Raw genomic sequence first — 15296 nt, 5'->3', positions numbered from 1 at the left:
AATTTTTGTTTATAGGTAAACATTTATGTCCAAATAATTGACAATCGGATGACCTCACAAAGCTTCCTTCATAGCATGAATTTATTTAGGAAAAAAGATTTTTAAACAAAAAGAAAAAATTGTGAAAGTTAATTTCCTGCCTCTAACTATAATATTGTCCTTTTATAACTTCAAAAAAATGCAAATTTAAGAAGGTTTAAAAGAGGATTGAGGATCATAGAAAGAACCAGTAAAGGTAGGTTTACTTTTATTTTCCATAATAAATTATGGATTAAATTATAAATCAGGTCTTACCGTTTTTCAGAATCTCACAGATCAGATTGATGTTTGGTTGGTAAAGAGAGAAACGTATAGTACAGAGCAGATGCACGTGTACTGATTGTGGGGCACTTAAAAAGTTTTAACTTTTTCAATTCAACAATTTAATGAAAATGGACCCAACAGAAAAAGAAATAAGAATTACACATATAACACTTTTTTTTTTCAAAACAAATAAATATATAGTATATATAATTGATAAAGGTATTAGAAGATATATAAGAAACATCAACATTTCTTTATAAAAGAAATATCTTTAACTCATATAAACACCAAACGCACAAATGACAAAACATACATGTGTAAATTATAAAAAAAATATATTTAAATGATGCTTTAATTGAATATAATATGTTAGCAGGTGGACATTTAAATATTATTTAAAAAATGTTTAAATGTTAATGTTTATTTATTTATAGTTGTTTTATTATTGATAGAAATATATTAATTTAAGGGTTCAGGAAATATATGAATGGTAGGTAAAAATGAAAATGAATCATCATGGATCCTTCGAGGATAAATGGGACTTATCTTGAAAAAACAACGGTTGAGGATGTATTAGGAAAGTTTGGCACTCTCGTCTAATTAAATTAATATTTTTTTATTAAATGAGAAAAAAATATTATATAAAATAATATAATGTTAAAGTAAAATAATATATGTACATTCAATTTACAATTTATTGTATTTTATGTTAAAAGGGTTTGAAAATTTGGTAGGGATTAATCCAAATAAATAAATCTTATTATAAAGATCCAAAAAATAGTTTAAGAGGATAATGGTTTTAAAAATTATAGTTAATTATTTTATGAATAAAAAATTAAAATATAAATTAAATATGTCAGAGCTGATAACAGCAGAAATATTTGCATGGTATTGGACAATAACCAAGATGACGAGGTGAATTCGTTTATTGTGCTTTAAAATTATTTTTCTTCTCTCTTTCTTAACATATAATATAAACAACAATAAAGAGTATAGAGAGAAAAGGATTTGCACAAGTAATTTTATACTAGTTCGGACCAACAGAACTTACGTCTAATTGTTAATCTCTAAAATGAGAGATCAAAGATTCACTATCACAAAACCTATAAACCTTACAATCACACTGATACATGTTTAAAGGTTTAGGAAACACCACTCTTGAAGCCACAAGAGATGATATCACTTCCCATTACACCACAAAAGATGAACACTTCCTCTAACGAACAAAGGATGATAGACTTCACTCAGCAACAGCAGCAGCACTCGATCACACTTCTAGTGAAAGTTTCCACTCTGCCAACACCAAGTTTCCAAAGCCTCTATGAAGAGTTTCACAAGATCTCTAGCTTTTCACACTTCTTTCAAACCTATTGATTGTGTGTTCTTCTTCTATTTTCCCTGTGTTTTTTAATAAGAGTCTAAAACATCTATTTATAGACTTCATCCTTGGACACCTCCAAAAAAAACCTTTTCAAGCTGGAATAATAGATTATCACACTTAATAATAAATTATTATTAATGGATACTCCAACGGTTATAAAATGACTAGAGAACTCCAACAACTAGTAGTGATAATCGATTATCATAAGTCATAATCAATTATCATAATTCATAATCGATTATCAAGTGTTTTTGAATCCAAAGATAAATTTAATTACATATGTTACATGGAATCAAAAGCAACTCCTAGCCTAAGTCCTATACAATATTCTACATTTATTACAAAAGTTTTCCAACGCAATACAAGTCTTCATTTGATCTTTTTGCATTTGTGAGTTCTTTGTGACTTCATTTTGGACATCATCAAAACTTTATTGCTTCATCATTTTTCTAACAGAATAGTCAATAATTGAGTTTCATTTTATAAAAATTATTATCTCTTTATAAACATATTTTTAAAACTATCATCTACCTTTACTTTATAATTATGATCTTATCATTCATTTGTCTGAAGATCATATACTATAACATGATCTTTGTAAAAAAATCTACTCATTCAACTAATTAGAATTAAGAACAAAGTAATTTCACTTTTTGCTTACTTTTTGAAGTTAGTTAGCATTTTGAGTTACATGTAGTCTATGATTCAATACATGTGAGTCAAAAGAGTTCAAAATAAATATTTGTTTGTTTGTGATCATAAGGGTATGTTTATATATCTAATTCAGACTTTATTTGTGTAATTAGAGCAATAGTAAGGATTATAGCTTTAAAAGTAGTTTTGACTCAAGTTTTTTTTTTTACTTTAAGTAAAGGAAAGTTAATATATTTTTTTTATCTTCTATTAATTAAATCTTGATTTGTTTTATGATTTGTTGATTTTTTGGGCCAAATGATTTCTTAATTGTTTTGTGAATCTCTTGAGGCAAATAATGTGTTTTTGGGCCAAATGATTTCTTAATTATTTTGGATCAAATGATTTCTTAATTGTTTTGTGAATCTCTTAAGCATGATAAGATAATTGTTAATTTAAGGATTAAATGGATAGTTATGGAGATACACTAGATATAATGATGAGTCCAACTTCAAGCATTTGATAGATGGAGTCTTGGTTGAATGGAAGTAGCGAACGAAATTGAAGGAGTTTATTCGATGGAAGGGTCATCTATAGTGTAAGAAGGTTTTCTCAAGAGAGGTTGGGTTAACTCTAGAGGAATGAGGCTAGAGCAAACCACTAAGAGGAGTTCTAGCTTAGGTACCTCAAAAAAATAAATGTCTAGATTGCAATTGACAAAGGTTCTTTACTATAATAATGAACGAATTACAAAGGAATGGAGATCTCAATTTATAGGAGTGGAGGTCTCCAAATGCTAGATGAATAAGGGACGAAAAATTCAAATGGAATTTACCATGTGCTCCTAAAGATGTACCACATTTGGTGGATCAAATGCCAAGTTGCATTCACAATTCTCATGTATTTGCAACATATGCAAAATGAGGAAGATGTGTGCCTCATAGCTTAAGTGACAGGCCTAAGGTTTTGATTTGGCCAATTCAAGCCCAATTTAAACCTTGGGTGATCTCCCGTGATCCAAACCCAAACAAGGGCACAATTCCTACAAAGTTTAGCCCAAACATAAGGTCCAAATAAAATCTTACTTTACTAGTTGCGCTCCTTCCACTTAAAAGGTTGTGGGGAAGAATTTAGATGTAAAAGTGAGAAGTATCTGGAAGAAAAAAAAATATAAATCTAAGTAACAGATTTAGAGATCTTAACAAAGAGAGAAATATTAATCTTATGATTGTGGGAGCTTATGTCGCAAAGCTTTGAGTTTGTGGTTTGAAGTCCATAAAACTTCTTATTTATAAACAAAATCGACAAAGGCTACAAAGTTAAAACGACTTAATTCAACCAATGTTTTGTTCGTCTGATACATTTTTTATAAAAAAAATTAGAAAAGACGTTTAGAAATAAAAGAAGAAAAGTTAGCATGATAAAGATATGATGTCTTGTAACTTGTAAAAGTATCCCTTAAATAAAATTAAATCATATTATTATTTTCTTATAGGAACCTTAAGATGCACCTTTAGTTATTTAATGATTTATGATTGATTTTATTTTCATTTTCATTTTACATTACCTTATAACATCTCTAAGGGAATTTGATGATATTTAAGGACTAGTTAAATAACTATAATATCATAGTAAATAGCTAGAATTTGAATGGAAGTGTTTATATATGAAGTTGAAGTTTAAACCTTCCAACATCTCATTTAAAAACTTTCATTAAATTTTTGTTTCATTTTATGTTTCACTAAATCATCAATATAAATAAGGATGAGCACTTTTGGAATTTTCACATCAAATCAAATATTTACACTTCATTGAAAAAATGTGAAACCATATAAATATATACTGTAAATAGAAGTGGTGCTACTATACTTGAAAAATACATTATGATGATTTTTCTTTATATGGCAAGAATTCAATAAGATCTAATAATACATTTGAGTTTATGGTTAGAGTTCTTAAGTGATCTAATGACTTATATTTGTTAACCAATTATTTAGAATGTCATATTTGTATAAAAAATTTAAAAGATGGTTAAAATTTAATATATAGTTAGATTATATATATATATATATATATATATATATATATATATATATATATATATATATTGAAATGAGTTAAGTTAAGAAAATAATAAATGATTACATGATAGAAAATGAATATAAATTTTTTTTAAAGATATAATGTAAAGTTAGTTTTGAATATTCATGAGAAAATTATAAATATTTATTAATTTTTAGTTTTGTAAATATACCTTAATATAACAAGGAAACAACATAAGGAAGAAATAAACTTTAAAATTAATTAAAAGTACTCCTAACCATATATGTCTTTGTCATTCATTTGATATAAGGTATATAGACGTTGGGAGATACATCTTGTCTAAATATTTACTTCTGCGAGTTACTCTCACAGTGTCTATAAATGTATAACTTACCTTGTTTAGTGTTTCTTGCATAATGATCTTTGATCCTTGAGGAGGAGAGCAACATGATCAACACAAATTGTTGTTGTTACAGAGAATAATGTAGATTCGAGAACAAACCCTTCTCAAGAAAGAGATGATGGTGGAAATCATCTAGCCATGCCACTCACAAAATAAAAGCATAAAAAGACTTGGATCTTGGATTAGGATCTTATAAGAGATTTATGCTCTATTGGGCTTCCAAATGTCCTTATTAGGCCCAAGATCATCTTTGAAGAAGTCAACTCTAATGTGTAATAAAATGGATAGACTAAAATAAAACATTTGAACCTTATATTTGTACCAAGTACTGTACGCTATTTAGGCCAAGTAGTGTAGGATTTTGGGCTTGCTTATCGACCTAAAATAAATTAGAGTTTGTCTAAGTTAAACAATTAACCACGAGTTCCAATTGGGCTCACCTAAGCCCAAGAGAAACCGTAGGTCGGTCACTCCTTTCTTGGACGTGCACATGTTCCCCATTTTGCAAATGTTGCAATGTGGAAAGCATGGGTGGACACATGACATGTGATCTACTCTTTGTGCCATGATTTTAGGAGCACATAGGGAATAATAGAATTTGGATTTCCCTCTATTTGTTCAACCATAGGTAAGATTTGAGCCTCATAAATTGAGGTACTTACTCCATGTAAAATCACCTTTGATTTGGGTAATGAAATGTTGTTGAGATTGCACTTTAGTAATCTCAAAGGTCCCTTAGAATAGGCTTCTTCATTCACAGCTAGTAGCCTTCTTATCTTAGAGAGTTGGTCGAACCCATATCTTCAAGAACACTTCCATCTCTTCACTTCATGTTAGCCCCATCATTCTTCAAGCTTATGCCACAATCCATCTCATTATATTGATCCAAATCAAGCAAGCATGCACGACTTTCTCCAAATTGACACCATCTCCAACCCAAAAACTTAGAGTTAATGGGTTACAAATTTTCATTTTGATATCATGTTGAACTTTCTTGTTTGTATTCAATATGTGAGACTTAAACTCACACTTGAATTTTGAACAAATAAGAAGGTGAATGAGTTTTATGGTAAAATAAAAATATATCTGAGAAAACAAATTAAGAATTAGACAAGTGTGTTAGCTAATTGCAGTAAAAATTTATTTTACCCTAAAACCTTAATTCAACTAAAAATTATAAAAAAAAATATTTTTTTTATCTTAGGTTATAAAATTAGAGTAAGACTGATTTTGTCTCCTTTTGAAAATATTTTTTTAAACAAGAAAAACTATTTGTATTAACAACAAAATATCCCACGGTGTACAATGATTTTACCTAAAAATCTCATTTGATTTGAAGTGACAATGAATAGTTTTCACAATGAATGGAATCATCAAAACTCAATTTTATTACAAACTTACTTTTAGTATATATATATATATATATATATATATATATATATATATATATATATATATATATATGATTTGTATGAAAATCTCTTTTATCTAAAATCAATTTTGCATAAGTATATCTAAGCATACAATTTACAAGAAACTTACTTTGGAAGAAAAAAAGCTAATAACATAAATAAGTATTTCAAAATCAATTTTAACCAAAATCAACTTGTCCTTTTGTTTGTTTGATTTTAAGAAAACAAAATACTTTTAACACATTGTTATTTTAAACAAACACTACATTTAAAATTCTTTTTAGAAATTCGGAAAGCACACTCAACACAAGTATACAAATTAAGAGGCAATTAGATCCTAATTCATGTGTTTTTTTCAAACAATTTCTTTTCTTTTCCTAAAAGTGTCATGAAATTGGTTTTATATTGATAACGGTTGATTTTACATATTTTTGTGTGTATATTTTGGTGAATAAATCAAATCCTTCATAACTTTTACCTTGTTTTATCCCTAAGTTTAGTGTGTTTTCGTGTTTTCTTATGTTTTAGTTAGTATATGTTTGTTTTTACCTTTAATGTCTTTTTTTGAGTGTGTGAAATAAATGAATAGGAAGCAATTCTAGTGGAGGAAAAAAAGGAAGAACTCAAGGGAACATGTTTTGGAACAAGAAAAGATCAATTTAAAACATATACCCATGTTGGGCACCTTTGCGATCACATGAGTGCATAAATTTCAGAATGTTGTCAAACTCCCTAGGGATGAGCTCCACAATTGGGGGGCTGAGCACAATCAGGGTTGCATTGAGTGGTGGGAAAGTGGCATGGAGCGCCAGAAATGCAATAAGAATAGCACTCAACGACACCGATATGCAGTTGAACGGTGGCGACGCTGACATGCCAAAATGGGTTATTTAAGCATGTTTCTTGTGAGGTTTTGGGGATTTTCTGCTCCCACACTTCAATTATTCATTTTGAGCGACTAGGAGAGACCATTGGCGGTTGTTTAAGGTGTTGGGAAGCTCTTTCACTCCTCCTTGGGTCTTTAATTTTCATTAATGGTTATTTTGCATTTTTTGGGTTGAGGAAGATGGGTCACGATTATAGATAGAAATGTGAAGGGGAAGTGTGATTGGAGCATCGAGTAGCTGCCAAGAACCTTGGGAAAGGCCATGCATCCTCTCTTTGGTTCCAATTTCTTCTCAATCTCTTTAATTTTGTAGAGTCATAAGTTCTCCACCATGAAGGGCTTTTCCACAAGTGCAAAAACAGCGTATAACGTCACGTGTTCAACGTTCAACCACTGAATAGCCAACGTTAAAAATGACCAGTGGCATTTTTGTAAATAAATACAATTGTAGAACGTCGAAGCCCCATTCAATTCTATGTTCTATTATGGTAATTATTTAAACCAGGGCGTCATTCTCTTTCTTCTTTCTTTTAAACCACCAATAGTACGTCAAATCATGTAGGGGTTCAACGTAATATTTGTCAGTCAGAAGCCAAAGAGTCACCCTTTTAATTCTTTTTTCTTTTTTATTTTAAACAACAAATAGTACGTCGAAATAATACGTCGAATTCTGTAAGGGTTTCAACGTATTATTTGTGAGTCAGAAGCCAAAAAGTAACCCTTTTTAATTCTTTTTTTCTTTTTTCTTTTTTCTTTTTTTCTTTTAAACCACATATAATACGTCGAATTTTGTAGGAGCTTCGACGTATTATTTGTCAACCAAAAGTTTCCCCTTTTTAATTTGAGCAGGATATTGAAAATTCATTCACTTTATCTTAGCGCGTGAGACCCTCTTCTCTTCTCAAACTTTTCTCGAACGAAATTTGACGACCATCACATGTAATATTTCTTTCATTTGATACAAATTCATGTTAATTAACTACTTTATTCCGACGAACCCACTTATTGAAGGTCAGTTTTCGTTTTTGTTTTCGTTTTGAAGAACTTATTTGTTGAACATGTTTGTTGTTGTTTTTTGTTGAACTTGTTTGTTGTTGTTATTTTGTTGAACTTGTTTGTTGTTGTTATTTTGTTGAACTTGTTCGTTGTTGTTGTTGTTTGATTGAACTTGTTTGTTGTTTGTTATTGTTGTTTGGTTTTGATACTATACTACACGTTCATGGTTCATGCTTTATAAAATACCAAAAACTAAAATTTGTTATTTTTTTACTTTAAAGGTCTTGTAGTGTTGTAAAAAAGGATTNTGAACTTGGCTTTTCAGCTGGAATCAAAATATAAGGAGTTTGAGAGGATTTCAAGCTCCCAAATTGTTGATTTCCCTGCCAAATTATTGAAGGGAATTCTTGAAGTAAGTTTCTTTTCACGAATTGTTCATTTTGATGTTTCCCATTTTAATGTGAATAATTTATGAGGCATGTTTTACATTGCAGGCTCATCTTTCTTCCTGTCCCGAGAAAGAAAAAGGAGCCCAAGAAAGACTAGTTGAACCTCTTCTGAGTCTTGTTAAGTCTTATGAGGGTGGACGAGAGAGCCATGCCCATATAATTGTTCAATCCCTTTTTGAAGAGTATCTTTCTGTTGAGGAATTATTTAGCGATAATATTCAGGTTATTATAATTATTCAGCTGCTTGTACTGATATTATGTGGGCAATCTGTTTTGACCTTTTATGACTTCTACCGACAAAGGAAGTATTTTTCTGTTGATGTTAACACTTATCTAGTTTTTACAAGATTCAAACTGATAATTATATATTTTTCTTTCTTTGTCTAAATCAAATGGTTTCTTTATTGTCTTGGGGAGCTTTATATAAAAACTAATAAAAATATTTAGTTTTCTTCTTTTGGCTGTTCATTTGAAGTTACAAATTACTGGTCTATCAGGCAACAAAATATAGACTAGGAGGAACTAAGTAACTCTTCTGATATAAAAGTTGTTTTCTTTATCTTTCAGTTTTCTAGAATATTCATGTTCCTTCCCTTGATGTCTAGGCTGATGTAATTGAACGTCTGCGTCTTCAATACAAGAAGGATTTATTGAAGATTGTTGATATTGTGCTCTCTCATCAGGTACGAACTTCTATAACCACTTCAGCTAGGGTGTTTTGCTTCCTCGATGTCTTGTTGACATTATACAGCAATTGAATTAACTGCATTTTTTGTGATTTTCAGGGCATCAAGAGTAAAAATAAGCTGATATTGCGTCTAATGGATAAATTGGTTTACCCTAATCCTGCTGCTTACAGGGATCAGTTAATCCGTTTTTCTTTACTCAACCATACAAGTTATTCTGAGGTTGGACATTACCCTGAGAAATTCTGTTCAAGCTGAAAATAGAATTCTATGTTAGTCATCACATATTTTAGGACATGGCATCTCTTCTACTTGGAGAGCATTGTGAATATACATCCTTCAATTATCTACTTTCCATTTCATCTTGCGGGTGAGACTTTTACATCTGTGGAACATTTTGAGCAAAATCCTTATTTGTAATTATTTTGATGCAGTTGGCACTAAAGGCAAGTCAACTGCTGGAACAAACTAAATTAAGTGAACTTCGATCCAACATTGCTAGAAGTCTCTCTGAACTAGAGATGTTCACAGAGGATGGTGAAAATATTGATACTCCCAAGAGGAAGAGTGCCATCAACGACCGAATGGAGGACCTTGTCAGTGCTCCTTTGGCTGTTGAAGATGCCCTTGTGGGTTTATTTGATCACAGTGATCACACCCTCCAGAGGAGGGTCGTTGAAACTTATATTCGCAGACTCTACCAGGTATTTCAGTTTTACTGATAATTTCAAATTTTTTAATTTTTCTGACTTTGTTATATTTATCACGTGCTTTTCTAACTTCTAGTATTTGCTATCAGCCTTATCTTGTCAAAGGGAGTGTTAGGATACAATGGCACAGATCTGGTCTTATTGCCACGTGGGAGTTCTATGATGAGTACATTGAAAGGAAGAATGGGGTTGAAGACCAAACTTCGAAGAAATCAGTGGAGGAGAAAGACAGTGAGAAAAAGTGGGGAGTGATGGTTGTAATTAAATCTCTTCAATTTTTGTCTGCAATTATCAGTGCTGCATTGAGGGAGGCGACCAGTAACCTTCATGACGCACTGACCAGTGGTTCTGCGGAACCAGTTAACCATGGTAATATGATGCATATTGGATTAGTGGGCATCAACAACCAGATGAGTTTATTGCAAGACAGGTACTGTTTCAGTAAATCCTCATATTAGTTTGAACCTTTCGTTTTTGTTTTTTTTCCTAATTGTTAAAGCATCAATGGTTTTATAGCTTACATTTTGTTTGAGATTTATAAAGTAGTTCTGGTAGTTTAGTTTTTGGTTTGATGATTGAGAAATATGGGACCACTGACTAAAATTAAAATTACAGTTTCCTAGAAGAAAACAAAGTATAGATGGACTAGTATACATATACTCTCTTTAGCTACTGATATGAACCTCCTCTTTCTTCTTGACACAAGCAACTTCTGATGTTTTGCAGCGGTGATGAGGATCAGGCTCAAGAAAGAATCAATAAATTAGCTAAAATACTCAAAGAGCAGGAAGTAGGCTCCACCATTAGAGCTGCAGGTGTCGGTGTAATCAGTTGTATCATCCAAAGGGATGAAGGACGTGCCCCAATGAGGCACTCTTTTCACTGGTCAGAAGAAAAGCTGTACTATGCAGAGGAACCTCTGTTGCGCCATTTGGAACCTCCTCTATCCATTTATCTTGAATTGGTTAGTTATTTTTTCAAGTCCCTGTACTTTATAAGGTGTGAGAAGGCAAATTCCACTTATATGCTAGATCTTAAACTTAAGCATTGGTCTGTTTATAGGACAAACTTAAGGGCTATGAGAATATACGGTATACTCCATCTCGTGATCGTCAATGGCACCTCTACACGGTTATGGATAACAAGCCACAACCAATTCAAAGAATGTTTCTTCGCACACTTCTAAGACAGCCAACCACAAATGAAGGATTTTCTTCATATCAAAGGCTAGATGCAGAAACATCTCGGATCCAATTGGCTATGTCCTTTACTTCAAGAAGCATTTTTAGGTCCTTGATGGCTGCAATGGAGGAGTTGGAACTTAATGCACACAACGCCAATATAAAACCTGAGCATGCTCATATGTACCTCTATATCATACGGGAGCAACAAATAGACGATCTTGTTCCCTATCCCAAGTAATTATAGCTACAAACTTGTCAAATATGTTCTTTTAGCATATAGCCAAGCTTTGTCTTTGTCTTACATTTGGATGTTATACCAGGAGAATTAATGTAGATGCTGGGAAAGAAGAAACAACAGTTGAGGCAATTTTGGAAGAACTGGCACAGGAGATCCATTCATCCGTTGGTGTAAGAATGCATAGATTAGGGGTTGTTGTGTGGGAAGTCAAGCTCTGGATGGCAGCCGTTGGACAGGCAAATGGTGCTTGGAGGGTCATTGTGAACAATGTGACTGGTCATACATACACTGTACATGTAAGTCTATTTTACTTCAAAATTTGAAGAAAATCTTTTCCCCATGCCACAACTTTTCCGGTTAGCTTTCTAAAAGGTTGCTTTTTACTAGCAAAGGTGAGCCCTTAATAATTAACACGGAGTGTTTTGCATATATTTGATATAGAAATGCTAATTAGCATCAAACACAATTACATTTTTCCAGTCCTTTAAAGTATTTTTTAACCTGAAGAATTTGATAAATACCAGCTCATGTGTCAGCAATTCATTTATTTGAGTTTCTATAGAAGAGCTGTCTTAAACACTTTGCATCGATAAGGATCTTTGGGCAGGGAAAAAGTCAGACGAGTAATGTCTTTTTATCAAGTGGAATTTTATTCTTTTTCGTGATATCTTGAAAAGTTGATCAGTATTCACGAATTGTGACCTTTACAACGTAAAAAATATATATATGTGGACAATGGTGGTCTTCAATTTGTAGGGGTCAACAATATATTCTCATGTTTAGCTATATCTCATATGCATTTGAAGGATTATTAATGGGAACTATTTATAAATATTGATATGATTCTTAATTTGTATAATTTCAGATATACCGAGAAAAGGAGGATACCAACACTCATAAAGTGGTATACAGTTCAGTCTCGGTTAAGGGTCCACTGCATGGTGTGCCAGTGAACGAAAATTATCAACCTTTGGGAGTTATTGACCGAAAACGTCTTTCAGCAAGAAAGAACAGCACCACATATTGCTATGATTTTCCACTTGTACGTGCTATTTTGTGAATTTAATTGAAATATAAGTGTTCCACTTTTTGTTATGACCGGATGACACAAGTAGTCAAACCATGTTTCCTGAAGAGATATAATTCTTGCAGGCATTTGAAACAGCTTTGGAACAGTCATGGGCAATCCAACAGCCGGAATTTCAAAGAGCCAAAGATAAAAGTCTTCTAAAGGTAACAGAGCTTAAATTTGCAGAGAGAGAAGGTAGCTGGGGTACTCCTCTTGTTCCTGTGGACCGTTACCCTGGACTCAATGATGTTGGTATGGTAGCCTGGTTTATGGATATGCGTACCCCTGAGTTCCCATCTGGAAGAACAATATTGGTTGTTTCAAATGATGTGACCTTCAAGGCTGGTTCTTTTGGACCGAGAGAGGATGCTTTCTTCCGTGCAGTAACTGATCTTGCATGTAAAAGAAAACTACCTTTAATTTATTTAGCAGCAAATTCTGGTGCCCGTTTAGGTGTAGCAGAGGAAGTCAAATACTGTTTCAGAGTTGGTTGGTCTGAGGAATCTAGTCCTGAGCATGGCTTTCAGTATGTATATTTAACACCCGAGGACTATGCTCGGATTGGATCTTCAGTCATAGCACATGAATTAAAGCTTGAAAGTGGAGAAACCAGATGGGTTATAGATACCATTGTTGGCAAGGAAGATGGCCTTGGGGTTGAAAACTTGAGTGGCAGTGGGGCTATTGCTGGTGCCTATTCCAGGGCATACAAGGAAACTTTTACATGACATATGTGACTGGCAGAACTGTTGGAATAGGTGCTTATCTTGCTAGGCTTGGAATGAGATGCATACAGAGGCTTGATCAGCCCATAATTCTTACTGGTTTTTCAGCACTAAACAAACTTCTAGGTCGGGAAGTATACAGTTCTCACATGCAACTTGGTGGACCCAAAATCATGGCTACAAATGGAGTTGTTCATCTTACAGTTTCCGATGATCTTGAAGGTGTTTATTCTATTTTGAAGTGGCTTAGCTACATTCCTTCTCATATAGGTGGTGCGCTTCCCATTGTTAAGCCTCTTGATCCTCCAGAAAGGCCAGTGGAGTATTTACCAGAGAACTCGTGTGATCCTCGTGCTGCCATTTCTGGAACCCTGGATGGTAATGGAAATGGCTGGGAGGCATCTTTGACAAGGACAGCTTTGTGGAGACACTGGAGGGATGGGCTAGAACAGTTGTTACAGGAAGGGCAAAGCTTGGAGGAATCCCTGTGGGAATTGTTGCTGTAGAAACACAGACAGTGATGCAAATAATACCTGCTGATCCTGGTCAGCTTGATTCTCATGAGAGGGTCGTTCCTCAAGCTGGGCAAGTGTGGTTTCCTGATTCTGCAACCAAAACAGCCCAAGCAATATTGGATTTCAATAGAGAAGAGCTCCCGCTTTTCATTCTCGCAAACTGGAGAGGCTTTTCAGGAGGGCAAAGGGACCTTTTTGAAGGAATTCTTCAGGCTGGTTCAACTATTGTGGAGAACCTTAGAACATACAAGCAACCCATATTTGTGTACATCCCAATGATGGGGGAACTCCGAGGTGGTGCATGGGTGGTTGTTGACAGTCAAATCAATTCAGACCACATTGAAATGTATGCTGATCGAACAGCTAAAGGTAATGTCCTTGAGCCGGAAGGAATGATTGAGATCAAATTCAGAACAAGGGAATTGTTGGAGTGTATGGGTAGACTGGATCAACAGTTGATAACTCTGAAGGCAAAACTTCAGGAAGCCAAGAGTAACAGGGACCTTGCCGCCTTTGAATCCCTACAGCCGCAGATTAAATCCCGTGAAAAACAGCTTTTGCCTGTGTATACCCAGATAGCCACAAAGTTTGCTGAACTACATGATACTTCCTTAAGAATGGCTGCCAAGGGTGTAATTAGAGAAGTTCTGGACTGGCGTAACTCCCGAGCTGTCTTCTACCAGAGACTTCACCGAAGAATTGGAGAGCAGTCACTGATCAACAGTGTGAGAGATGCTGCTGGTGACCATTTGTCACATGCATCTGCAATGAACTTGCTCAAAGAATGGTATTTGAATTCTGATATTGCCAATAGTAAAGAAGATGCGTGGTTGGATGATGAAGCCTTCTTCAAATGGAAGAACAATCCTGCAAATTACGAGAATAAACTAAAGGAACTGCGTGTGCAGAAAGTGTTGCTTCAATTGACAAACATTGGTGACTCAGCTCTAGATTTGCAAGCTCTACCTCAGGGTCTTGCAGCCCTTTTAAGCAAGGTAAAGAACTTGAACTTTCCATTTCATTAGCTATGTCGTTACTATTTGTTTTCTTAAACTGTTTAGTTTATTATTTGCTTCATTATATCTTGGAAATTTTGGTGCAGTTGGAGCCATCGGGTCGTGGGAAGTTGACTGATGAACTTCGAAAGGTTCTTGGTTAGAGGAACCTGTATGTGTCTTATAAATGTAACGGATCCTATTGATTCCCTTGGCCAAGTTGTTGTCCCCAAGGGCCAAGTTGTGGAAAGAAGTCAGAGCATATCCCTATTACTGAAGGAATCCGTTGCTTTAAAATGTAAATGACATTAGTCTTGGATTGATTATTAATTTATGCAGTTAGAGGATCAAAACCAGCATCGCCATGTTCCATCTATTTATTTGCTGGTTAATTAATTCTCTTCCTACATTTGAATAAAAATGTAATAACGTGTAACTTTTTTATTCTATGCATAACAATTTTGGGTGGTCGATATATGCTTTACATCAAGTTACAAAATACTCGTCAAGCTATCAAGTTTTGTAACATCTGATTGTTCCATACAATTATGTTTGAGATGTAAAGGTCTGACTTTTACAAAAGTTGAAATCAAGGTTATCAAATTCGAGAGTTTGCGTAAACTTGTGAGAGTCGAGTAAACTTGACTCGGAAACTCGTAAGAGTTTAC

The 15296-nt window shown here is 33.5% G+C and overlaps 1 pseudogene across 1 annotated transcript; it reads left to right on the top strand.

The window, feature by feature from the left end:
• The first annotated feature begins 1210 nt into the window (after positions 1–1210).
• LOC148204049 (acetyl-CoA carboxylase 1-like) lies at positions 1211–15101 on the top strand (annotated as a pseudogene). The gene is made up of 13 exons (XR_015784499.1): positions 1211–1218; positions 8361–8469; positions 8552–8728; positions 9112–9189; positions 9292–9414; positions 9627–9896; positions 9992–10332; positions 10629–10866; positions 10965–11320; positions 11407–11620; positions 12190–12366; positions 12477–14628; positions 14736–15101. The product of XR_015784499.1 is annotated as an acetyl-CoA carboxylase 1-like (transcript).
• The last annotated feature ends 195 nt before the right edge of the window (positions 15102–15296 follow it).

This window comes from Vigna umbellata, chromosome 2 (genome assembly GCF_029865625.1).
Source record: "Vigna umbellata cultivar VRB3 chromosome 2, Vumbellata_1.0, whole genome shotgun sequence".
NCBI lineage: Eukaryota > Viridiplantae > Streptophyta > Magnoliopsida > Fabales > Fabaceae > Vigna > Vigna umbellata.
Note: the sequence above shows the minus strand (reverse complement) of the source record. Positions and strands in the feature narration are given on the sequence as shown.